This window comes from Macaca fascicularis, chromosome 10 (genome assembly GCF_037993035.2).
Source record: "Macaca fascicularis isolate 582-1 chromosome 10, T2T-MFA8v1.1".
Classification (NCBI taxonomy): domain Eukaryota; kingdom Metazoa; phylum Chordata; class Mammalia; order Primates; family Cercopithecidae; genus Macaca; species Macaca fascicularis.
The window spans coordinates 36,865,669-36,878,684 of NC_088384.1; the positions used below are offsets into that span (position 1 = coordinate 36,865,669).

A 13,016-nucleotide genomic window follows, 5' to 3' on the forward strand; every position below is an offset into this window, starting at 1 on the left:
TTGGTACTGCCAGATTAGGGGTCTTGGAAAACAAATTTATTCTATTAAACTCAAAGTACGACTTGAAGACATACTCAGCTGTTTAGTTAAGTTGCAGCAGGAGAAAATGTCTCTTTGAGGATCTGTTTTTATGTCACTTGCTTTTAGAGAAGAGACTGTCTCTGGCACAGTAATTTGATTTAATCTATGTTGAAAACATAAATAGCCTGCAAATACCAAATATATATATATATATATATATATATATATATATATATATATATATATATATATATATATATATATGTGTGTGTGTGTGGAGTGCATTCTATGTGTTTTCAAATTTTTCCTATGATGTAAAATAAATAGTATAATGTGGTACCTTGGATTTCTCAGCCCTCAGCCATTTTCTTAAATTATTAAAAGACCTTCCAAGATGGTTCAGAAGCATTTTTCAGAGGAGATTATTCCTAATGGTAAAGGGTAATAAGAGATGGATAAAAATCTCAAATACATTCTGCCTCTACTTGCAGAACTGTCACTCTCCAGAGCCTCTAAGATCCAGGGAAGTTGCATAAGTTAGTGTAGTCTATGGAGATTATGAACATTTAACAGAGTTGGTCTGGACTGCCATCCTAATCTCTTAGTAGCTGTGCAGCTTTAGACAATTTACTTGACTTAGAACAGTTATATAAACCTGAGCTGCAAGAAAAATAATAACACTGATTGCAAGAATGACAACCATTTATCATTCCTGTCTGATCCGGGCTCTCTGCAATGTGCCCTTGAGGCTGCTTCCGTGGAGGGAAAGATTTTCTTTTCCCAAATCTTGGATCTGGCTGGCCTTATTTGCTCTGCCTCATTCATACTTTTTGTTCTAATAAATAATTAGAAATGGTTAGCTTCTCTCCAACCTCTATCTAGTTAAAATTATATCTTATAAAATGTTGCCTGTCTTTACTATATTTGGCTATATTCATTTTACTCGATATTCAGGTTTACTAATCATTTTATCTCTGTTTAATTTAGTGGTTAACCTATACATTGTCTTAATTTTATTATTATTTACATTCTACTGGGCTGTTATTCAAATGTGCTTTTAAACTTTATAGTCTCTTGTTTTTTTCACCAAAATAATATATTCTTCTATTTTTTGTTGTATTTTAACATTTTAAACATAATTTTAATATGGAAAGTGGTGGCATAGTTTTTCTTCAGAGATTTGGTTTTAATTGCTTGTGTTCTTCAGTTTTTAACTTGGTTCCAATATTTGGGAAATATCACATTTGAGATGTCTGTAGTCGTGTTCTGTGCTTATTCCATTTTTCTTTGGAGGAAGGCGGACAACAGGCAGATTTGACATCCTTGTTATCAATCAGTATCTGAAGGGATCACTTTTTTTCCAGTTTGATTACTTCTCTGGCTCATTCTCTTGATTTGCTTTTGCTCTCATCAAGTCCTTATATATTTTTAAACTCTATTCAATGTTTTTAGTGTTCTTGTAACTCCTTGAAGGTTTTTAGTTGTCTACATTAAAATATTTAAAAATATGTAGCCATTTTTTCTTGAAAGCACAAATATCCACAGTGTACACAAGTAGAATATTTCATAGACATTGAGCAGCATACAACATCATCCTATGAGATATTGTATTTTTTCATTCAAAACATCTCTCTCATCTCCCCTCCTTCTAGGATCTCCTCCTGGTTCGGCCCGCCTGCCTCCACTCCTGCCTCCACCATGTCCATCAGGGTGACCCAGAAGTCCTACAAGGTGTCCACCTCTGGCCCCCGGACCTTCAGCAGCCGCTCCTACACGAGTGGGCCCGGTGCCGGCATCAGCTCCTCAAGCTTCTCCCGAGTGGGAAGCAACAGCTTTCGGGGTGGCCTGGGCGGCGGCTATGGTGGAGCCAGTGGCATGGGAGACATCACCGCAGTCACGGTCAACCAGAGCCTGCTGAGCCCCCTTAACCTGGAGGTGGACCCCAACATCCAGGCCTTGCGCACCCAGGAGAAGGAGCAGATCAAGACCCTCAACAACAAGTTTGCCTCCTTCATAGACAAGGTACGGTTCCTGGAGCAGTAGAACAAGATGCTGGAGACCAAGTGGAGCCTCCTGCAGCAGCAGAAGACGGCTCGGAGCAACATGGACAACATGTTCGAGAGTTACATCAACAACCTTAGGCGGCAGCTGGAGACTCTGGGCCAGGAGAAGCTGAAGCTGGAGGCAGAGCTTGGCAACATGCAGGGGCTTGGTGGAGGACTTCAAGAAGGATGAGATCAATAAACGTACAGAGATGGAGAATGAATTTGTCCTCATCAAGAAGGATGTGGATGAAGCTTACATGAACAAGGTAGAGCTGGAGTCTCCCTGGAAGGGCTGACTGATGAGATCAACTTCCTCAGGCAGCTGTATGAAGAGGAGATCCGGGAGCTGCAGTCCCAGATCTCGGACACATCTGTGGTGCTGTCCATGGACAACAGCCACTCCCTGGACATGGACAGCATCATCTCTGAGGTCAAGGCACAGTATGAGGAGATCGCCAACCGCAGCCGGGCTGAGGCTGAGAGCATGTACCAGATCAAGTATGAGGAGCTACAGAGCCTGGCTGGGAAGCACGGGGATGACCTGCGGCGCACCAAGACTGAGATCTCCGAGATGAACCGAAACATCAGCCGGCTTCAGGCTGAGATTGAGGGCCTCAAAGGTCAGAGGGCTTCCCTGGAGGCCGCCATTGCAGATGCCGAGCAGCGTGGAGAGCTGGACATTAAGGATGCCAACGCCAAGTTGTCCGAGCTGGAGGCCGCCCTGCAGCGGGCCAAGCAAGACATGGCGCGGCAGCTGCGTGAGTACCAGGAGCTGATGAACGTCAAGCTGGCCCTAGACATTGAGATCGCCACCTACAGGAAGCTGCTGGAGGGCGAGGAGAGCCGGCTGGAGTCCGGGATGCAGAACATGAGTATTCATACGAAGACCACCAGCGGCTCTGGATGTGGTCTGAGCTTGGCCTATGGGGGCTTCACAAGCCCGGGCCTCAGCTACGGCCTAGGCTGCAGCTTTGGCTCTGGTGCGGTCTCCAGCTCCTTCAGCCGCCCCAGCTCCTCCAGGGCCATGGTTGTGAAGAAGATCGAGACACGCGATGGGAAGCTGGTGTCCGAGTCCTCTGACGTCCTGCCCAAATGAACAGCTGCGGCACCCCCTCCCAGCCTACCCCTCCTGTGCTGCCCCAGAGCCTGGGAGGGAGACCGCTATGTAGGGTACCACTGGGAACAGGAGACCCAACTGAGGGCCTTCAGCCCACCCACAGGGGAGTTTACTACGTGGGGACCCCCCTTGCCCATGCCTCCAGCTATAAAACAATTCAATTGCTTCTTTTTTCGATCCAAAATAAAACCTCAGCTAGCTCTGCCAACAACAACAACAAAACAAAAACAAAAACAAAAAACAACAACAACAACAACAAAAAACATCTCTCTCAAATGTGTAGTAAGCGTCATTTGTAAACGGTAGTTCTTTTGATACTTAGGATTTTGTTTTATGTGCATTTTTGAACACATATACTTAACTGTAGTGAACAGAACTGACCTAGATAGAAACAGAATCACTGTTTTTGTATAACATTAAGTTGATAGAATGATTTATCTTATTCACGTCTTTTGACTCGAGTCACTATGCTTCCTTTAGTATTTCCCTTACCTCATAAAAGTAATTTGTGGGATTTTTTATTTATTTTATAAATTAATTAAAATACAATTTGTATATGAGTAAATATTACTTGTTGATTAAAATTTATAATTTCTACTGTCATTTTAGTGTCCTAAAATATATGACCTCTTGAATTTTTGCTTTTATAAAATTAACGATATTGTCAGACCTAAAACTTTGCCATTTATATTTACCCCTCTGTTATTGGAATACAGTGTGTATCTTCTGTTTACAGCTGAAAAATTCTACCAATTTTTCTCTCTCACTGGTAGACAAACTTTCTAATAAAGTTATCATTCCTTGTGTTCATTTAGCTACCATATGTTAAACATTTAATTTATGGTGATCTTAATGTTATTTAATATGATTGTAAATATTTCAATTTGTCATTTTTCACAAATTTCTGTATTCTATGTTTTAGACTCTTAGCTATTAAGTATAGTGTGTGTAAATGACTTAGAATAGTTTCTGAAACATTGTAGGGGTTACTAAGTACTAATCACCCTGATTCATCAAATTTGTATATGTTATACCATTTTGTATGTTACACCATTCTTGCATTGTCTTCTTTTGAAAAATACCTGCTCTTGTCCTTTGCCAACTTTTTGATGGGATTGTTTTATCCTGTTTGAATTATATAAGTTCCTTATAGATTCTGAATATTAGACCTTTTTCAAATGTACTTAGTTTATGAATATTTTATCCCATTCTGTGGGTTGTTTAAACTCTTGGATAGCTTCTGTTGCTCTGTAGAAACTCTTTAGTTTAACCAGGTCACACAGGTCAATTTTTGTTTTTGTTGCAACTGCTTTTGAAGATGTAGCCATAAATTGTTTACCAAGGCCAATGTCCAAATGGTGTTTTCTAGGTCTTTTTTCCCTAGGGTTTATATAATTTGAGGTCTCACATTGAAGTCTTTAATTCGTCTCAAGTTAATTCTTTTTAATGTGGTGAAAAGCAAGGGTCTGCTTTATTTTTATTTATATTTCTAGTCAGTTATTCCAGAACCACTTATTGACTAGGGAATCCTTCCCCTATAACTTATTTTACTGACTTTGTCAAAGTTCAGATGGTTGTAGATGGGTAGCTTCATTTCTGCATTCTCTATTTTATTCCATTGGTTTATTTATCAATTTTTCTACAAATTCCATGCTGTTTTTGATTACTGTACCTGATATTTTGAAGTCAGGTAATGTAAAGCCCCCAGCTTCTTTCTGTTTGCTTATCCAATTGCTTTGGCAATTAGGGCTGTTTCTGTAGCTCCATATGAACTTTAGAATAATTTGTTCTAATTATTTGAAGAATAACATTGGTAGTTTGATAGAAATAGCATTCAATGGGTACATTGTTTTGAGCAGTATGACCATTTTAACATATTGGTTCTTTCGATCCATGGGCATGGAATGTTTTCCATGTGTTTGTGTCATCTATGATTCTTTTCAGCAGTGTTTGGTAGTTTTTTCTTGTACAGATATTTTACCTCCTGGTAAAGATATGACAATATCTTTAATTTACACTCTCACCAACAGTGTAAAAGTTTTCCTATTTCTCCACATGATCTCCAGCATTTGTTGTTTCCTGACGTTTTAATGATCGCCATTCTAACTGGTGTGAGATGGTATCTCATTTTGGTTTTGATTTGCATTTCTCTAATGACCAGTGATGATGAGCTTTTTTTCATATGTTTACTGGCTGCATAAATGTCTTCTTTTGAGAAGGGTCTGTTAATATCCTTTGCCCGGTTTTGATGGTTTTTTTTTTTTTTCTTGTAAATTTGTTTAAGTTCTTTGTAGATTCTGCATATTAGCCCTTTGTCAGATGGATAGATTGCAGAAAATTTCTCCCATTCTGTAGGTTGCCTGTTAACTCTGATGATAGTTTATTTTGCTTTGCTGAAGCTCTTTAGTTTAATTAGATCCCATTTTTCAATTTTTGCTTTTGTTGCCGTTACTTTTTGTGTTTTAGTCGTGAAGTCTTTGCCCATGCCTATGTCCCGAATGGTATTGCCTTGGCTTTCTTCTAGGGTTTTTATGGTTTTAGGTCTTACATTTAAGTCTTTAATCCATCTTGAGTTAGTTTTTGTATAACATATAAGGAAGACGTCCAGTTTCAGTTTTCTGCATATGGCTAGCTAGTTTTCCCAACAGCATTTGTTATATAGGAAATCCTTTCCCCATTTCTTGTTTTTGTCAGGTTTGTCAAAGATCAGATGGTTGTAGATGTGTGATGTTATTTCTGAGGCCTCTGTTCTGTGCCATTGGTCAATATATCTGTTTTGGTACCAGTACCATCCTGTTTTGGTTACTGTAGCCTTTTGTATAGTTTTGAAGACAGGTAGCATGATGCCTCCATCTTCATTCTTTTTGTTTAGGATTTTCTTGGCTATGCGGGCTCTTTTTGGTTCCATATAAAATTTCAAGTAGTTTGCTCTAATTCTATGAAGAAAGTCAATGGTAGCCTGATTGGGATAGCATTGAATCTACAAATTATTTTGGACAGTATAGTCATTTTCACAATATTGATTCTTCCTATCCATGAGCATGGAATGTTTTTCCATTTGTTTGTGTCTTCCGTTATTTCCTTGAGCAGTGGTTTGTAGTTCCCCTTTAAGAGGTCCTTCACATCTCTTGTAAGTTGGATTCCTCGGTATTTTATTCTCTTGGTAGCAATTGTGAATGGGAGTTCACTCATGATTTGGCTCTCTGTTTGTCTACTATTGTGTATAGGAATGCTTGTGATTTTTGCACATTGATTTTGTATCCTGAGTGTAGAGGACTGTGTGCTCACAAACAAGAAGTTCCCGATAAGCCCTGCTCTTGCAAACAAAGCAGGACATTCCTTCTCTGCAAACAAGAAGGATAAAGGAGCCAGCTGTAAGCAGTGGCCTCTGGGAACTGGTCAATGTTTTACTGATCTTGTGAGTCAAGGAAAGGTCAGAGAAGCAACACATGTCCCGTGACTTGGCAACATTCCACAAACGGCTGGATAAAATAAAGCAGTGTGTGCTGTTCGGCGCGGCCGCCATGTATGTCTTGTCCTGTGTTGTCTTATGTGTTCATTCCTTTGTTTAGGAAACACGCGGACCCCAACAACTGGCGCAGCGAGCAGGGTCCATGGCTCCAAGAGAGCAAGGAACTGGAGAGGAAGCACCCCGGGTTTGTAAGCAAAATAAAAAAAGGGGGACCCACGGGAAAATTATAAGGAACTCCACCTCTCTGGCCTCAGAATATTTATGGCTGTTTCAAGGACTGTTGCTGTCTATAGGAGTAGAAGTGAAAGAAAAAGACTTTGAAGCAATTGTTTGCCCATGTTGAACAACATTGTTACTGGTTTCAGTATCCGACTAAAGTGCAGCTGAATCAGAGAGAATGGTTACAGGTAGTAAAAGCTTTGCTTAGAGCTCACCAGTTAGGGGATACTATGCCTCTAAATTTGTGGACCTTGTGTAACTCTATCACTCAGGCATTAGAGTTACTTGAGACTGATTCAGAGTGTGGTGATGTAGCCACAGGAGGAAAGGCATCTGAGGATTTGGGAAAAAATAAATCTGAAATGGAGCCCATTTCTGCCAGGGTAACAGAGGATGGGGGGGATAGCAAAAGGGGGAGAAGAGGAAGAGCCAGCTCTTCCTTCTTCTAAGGAGAATTCTGACATGCAGAGTATTATGGGAATGCTTCAACAGATATTACAGATACATTCTTCTAATTCACCTTTACGAGCTTTCCCTGTTTCTTTTCCTTCTGCCCTGTTAGAAGAGGATTTTCCAGTGCCTCCACCCCCCCCCCCCCAGCTTCCTTACCTTTGTCTGGCAAAGTTTTCTCATTGCCTTTCCCGCCATTGGGGGAGGGAGAAAAGGAAAAGATAAGAAAATTTAGGGGGTGGAGCAAGATGGCCGAATAGGAACAGCTCCAGTCTCCAACTCCCAGCGCAAGCAACACAGAAGACTGGTGATTTCTGCATTTTCAACTGTGGTACTGGGTTCATCTCACTAGGGAGTGCCGGACAATTGGTGCTGGTCAGCTGCTGCAGCCCGACCAGCAAGAGCTGAAGCAGGGTGAGGCATCGCCTCACCTGGGAAGAGCAAGGGGGAAGGGAATCCTTATTCCTAGCCAGGGGAACTGAGACACACAACACCTAGAAAATTGGGTAACTCCCACCCCAATACTGCACTTTAAGCAAACGGGCAACCAGGAGATTATATCCCACACCTGGCCGGGAGGGTCCCACGCCCACGGAGCCGCCCTCATTACTAGCACAGCAGTCCGCAATCTAACCGCAAGGCAGCAGCGAGGCTGGGGGAGGGGTGCCCACCATTGCTGAGACTTAAGTAGGTAAACAAAGCCGCTGGGAAGCTCGAACTGGGTGGAGCTCACAGCAGCTCAAGGAAACCTGCCTGTCTCTATAGACTCCACCTCTGGGACAGGGCACAGCTAAACAACAACAAAAGCAGCAGAAACCTCTGCAGATGCAAATGACTCTGTCTGACAGCTTTGAAGAGAGCAGTGGATCTCCTAACACAGAGGTTGAGATCTGAGAAGGGACAGACTGCCTGCCCAAGTGGGTCCCTGAACCCTGAGTAGCCTAACTGGGAGACATCCCACACTAGGGGCAGTCTGACACCCCACACCTCACAGGGTGGAGTACACCCCTGGGAGGAAGCTTCCAAAGCAAGAATCAGACAGGTACACTTGCTGTTCAGCAATATTCTATCTTCTGCAGCCTCTGCTGCTGATACCCAGGCAAACAGGGTCTGGAGTGGACCTCAAGCAATCTCCAACAGACCTACAGCTGAGGGTCCTGACTGTTAGAAGGAAAACTATCAAACAGGAAGGACACCTACACCAAAACCCCATCAGTACATCACCATCATCAAAGACCAGAGGCAGATAAAACCACAAAGATGGGGAAAAAGCAGGGCAGAAACGCTGGAAATTCAAAAAATAAGAGCGCATCTCCCCCGGCAAAGGAGCGCAGCTCATCGCAAGCAACGGATCAAAGCTGGATGGAGAATAACTTTGACGAGATGAGAGAAGAAGGCTTCAGTCCATCAAACTTCTCAGAGCTAAAGGAGGAATTATGTACCCAGCACAAAGAAACTAAAAATCTTGAAAAAAAAGTGGAGAAATTGATAGCTAGAGTAATTAATGCAGAGAAGGTCATAAACGAAATGAAAGAGATGAAAGCCATGACACGAGAAATACATGACAAATGCACAAGCTTCAGTAACAGACTCGATCAACTGGAAGAAAGAGCATCAGCGATTGAGGATCAAATGAATGAAATGAAGCAAGAAGAGAAACCAAAAGAAAAAAGAAGAAAAAGAAATGAACAAAGCCTGCAAGAAGTATGGGATTATGTAAAAAGACCAAATCTACATTTGATTGGGGTGCCTGAAAGTGAGGGGGAATATAGAACCAAGTTGGAAAACACTCTTCAGGATATCATCCAGGAGAACTTCCCCAACCTAGTAGGGCAGGCCAACATTCAAATCCAGGAAATACAGAGAACGCCACAAAGATACTCCTCGAGAAGAGCAACTCCAAGACACATAATTGCCAGATTCACCAAAGTTGAAATGAAGGAAAAAATCTTAAGGGCAGCCAGAGAGAAAGTTTGGGTTACCCACAAAGGGAAGCCCATCAGACTAACAGAAGATCTCTTGGCAGAAACTCTACAACCCAGAAGAGAGTGGGGGCCAATATTCAAAATTCTTAAAGAAAAGAATTTTAAACCCAGAATTTCATATCCACCCAAACTAAGTTTCACAAGTGAAGCAGAAATAAAATCCTTTACAGATAAGCAAATGCTTAGAGATTTTGTCACCACTAGGCCTGTCTTACAAGAGACCCTGAAGGAAGCACTAAAACATGGAAAGGAACAACAGGTACCAGCCATTGCAAAAACATGCCAAAATGTAAAGACCATTTAGGCTAGGAAGAAACTGCATCAACTAACGAGAAAATAACCAGTTAATATCATAAAGGCAGGATCAAGTTCACACATAACAATATTAACCTTAAATGTAAATGGACTAAATGCTCCAATTAAAAGACACAGACTGGCAAACTGGATAAAGAGTCAAGACCCATCAGTCTGCTGTATTCAGGAGACCCATCTCACATGCAGAGACATACATAGGCTCAAAATAAAGGGATGGAGGAAGATTTACCAAGCAAATGGAAAACAAAAAAAAGCAGGGGTTGCAATACTAGTCTCTGATAAAACAGACTTTAAACCATCAAAGATCAAAAGAGACAAAGAAGGCCATTACATAATGGTAAAAGGATCAATTCAACAGGAAGAGCTAACTATCCTAAATATATATGCACCCAATACAGGAGCACCCAGATTCATAAAGCAAGTCCTTAGAGACTTAAAAAGAGACTTAGACTCCCATACAATAATAATGGGAGACTTCAACACTCCACTGTCAGCATTAGACAGATCAACGAGACAGAAAGTTAACAAGGATATCCAGGAATTGAACTCATCTCTGCAGCAAGCAGACCTAATAGACATCTATAGAACTCTCCACCTCAAATCAACAGAATATACATTCTTCTCAGCACCACATCACACTTATTCCAAAATTGACCACATAGTTGGAAGTAAAGCACTCCTCAGCAAATGTACAAGAACAGAAATTATAACAAACTGTCTCTCAGACCACAGTGCAATCAAACTAGAACTCAGGACTAAGAAACTCAATCAAAACCGCTCAACTACATGGAAACTGAACAACCTGCTCCTGAATGACTACTGGGTACATAACGAAATGAAGGCAGAAATAAAGATGTTCTTTGAAACCAATGAGAACAAAGATACAACATACCAGAATCTCTGGGACACATTTAAAGCAGTGTGTAGAGGGGAATTTATAGCACTAAATGCCCACAAGAGAAAGCAGGAAAGATCTAAAATTGACACTCTAACATCACAATTAAAAGAACTAGAGAAGCAAGAGCAAACACATCCGAAACCTAGCAGAAGGCAAGAAATAACTAAGATCAGCAGAACTGAAGGAGACAGAGACACAAAAAAACCCTCCAAAAAATCAATGAATCCAGGAGTTGGTTTTTTGAAAAGATCAACAAAATTGACAGACCGCTAGCAAGACTAATAAAGAAGAAAAGAGAGAAGAATCAAATAGATGCAATAAAAAATGATAAAGGGGATATCACCACTGACCCCACAGAAATACAAACTACCATCAGAGAATACTATAAACACCTCTATGCAAATAAACTAGAAAATCTAGAAGAAATAGATAATTTCCTGGACACTTACACTCTTCCAAGACTAAACCAGGAAGAAGTTGAATCCGTGAATAGACCAATAGCAGGCTCTGAAATTGAGGCAATAATTAATAGCCTGCCAACCAAAAAAAGTCCAGGACCAGATGGATTCACAGCTGAATTCTACCAGAGGTACAAGGAGGAGCTGGTACCATTCCTTCTGAAACTATTCCAATCAATAGAAAAAGAGGGAATCCTCCCTAACTCATTTTATGAGGCCAATATCATCCTGATACCAAAGCCTGGCAGAAACACAGCAAAAAAAGAGAATTTTAGACCAATATCCCTGATGAACATCGATGCAAAAATCCTCAATAAAATACTGCCAAACCGGATTCAGCAGCACATCAAAAAGCTTATCCACCATGATCAAGTGGGCTTCATCCCTGGGATGCAAGGCTGGTTCAACATTCTCAAATCAATAAACATAATCCAGCATATAAACAGAACTAAAGACAAGAACCACATGATTATCTCAATAGATGCAGAAAAGGCTTTTGACAAAATTCAACAGCCCTTCATGCTAAAAACGCTCAATAAATTCGGTATTGATGGAACGTACCTCAAAATAATAAGAGCTATTTATGACAAACCCACAGCCAATATCATACTGAATGGGCAAAAACTGGAAAAATTCCCTCTGAAAACTGGCACAAGACAGGGATGCCCTCTCTCACTGCTCCTATTCAACATAGTGTTGGAAGTTCTGGCTAGGGCAATCAGGCAAGAGAAAGAAATCAAGGGTATTCAATTAGGAAGAGAAGAAGTCAAATTGTCTCTCTTTGCAGATGACATGATTGTATATTTAGAAAACCCCATTGTCTCAGCCCAAAATCTCCTTAAGCTGATAAGCAACTTCAGCAAAGTCTCAGGATACAAAATTAATGTGCAAAAATCATAAGCATTCTTATACACCAGTAACAGACAAACAGAGAGCCAAATCAGGAATGAACTTCCATTCACAATTGCTTCAAAGAGAATAAAATATCTAGGAATCCAACTTACAAGGGATGTAAAGGACCTCTTCAAGGAGAACTACAAACCACTGCTCAGTGAAATAAAAGAGGACACAAACAAATGGAAGAACATACCATACTCATGGATAGGAAGAATCAATATCGTGAAAATGGCCATACTGCCCAAGGTTATTTATAGATTCAATGCCATCCCCATCAAGCTACCAATGAGTTTCTTCACAGAATTGGAAAAAAAACTGCTTTAAAGTTCATATGGAACCAAAAAAGAGCCCGCATCTCCAAGACAATCCTATGTCAAAAGAACAAAGCTGGAGGCATCACGCTACCTGACTTCAAACTATACTACAAGGCTACAGTAACCAAAACAGCATGGTACTGGTACCAAAACAGAGATATAGACCAATGGAACAGAACAGAGTCCTCAGAAAAAATACCACACATGTACAGCCATCTGATCTTTGACAAACCTGAGAGAAACAAGAAATGGGGAAAGGATTCCCTATTTAATAAATGGTGCTGGGAAAATTGGCTAGCCATAAGTAGAAAGCTGAAACTGGATCCTTTCCTTACTCCTTATACAAAAATTAATTCAAGATGGATTAGAGACTTAAATGTTAGACCTAATACCATAAAAACCCTAGAGGAAAACCTAGGTAGTACCGTTCAGGACATAGGCATGGGCAAATACTTCATGACTAAAACACCAAAAGAAACGGCAGCAAAAGCCAAAATTGACAAATGGGATCTCATTAAACTAAAGAGCTTCTGCACAGCAAAAGAAACTACCATCAGAGTGAACAGGCAACCTACAGAATGGGAGAAAATTTTTGCAATCTACTCATCTGACAAAGGGCTAATATCCAGAACCTACAAAGAACTCAAACAAATTTATAAGATAAAAACAAACAACCCCATCAAAAAGTGAGCAAAGGATATGAACAGACATTTCTCAAAAGAAGACATTCATACAGCCAACAGACACATGAAAAAATGTTCATCGTCACTGGCCATCAGAGAAATGCAAGTCAAAACCACAATGAGATACCATCTCACACCAGTT

At 40.7% G+C, this 13,016-nt stretch overlaps 1 pseudogene; it reads left to right on the forward strand.

Moving 5' to 3' along the window:
* LOC102128825 (keratin, type II cytoskeletal 8 pseudogene) overlaps positions 1–6,721 on the forward strand; it is a 28,180-nt pseudogene extending 21,459 nt beyond the window's left edge.
* Positions 6,722–13,016: the final 6,295 nt, after the last annotated feature.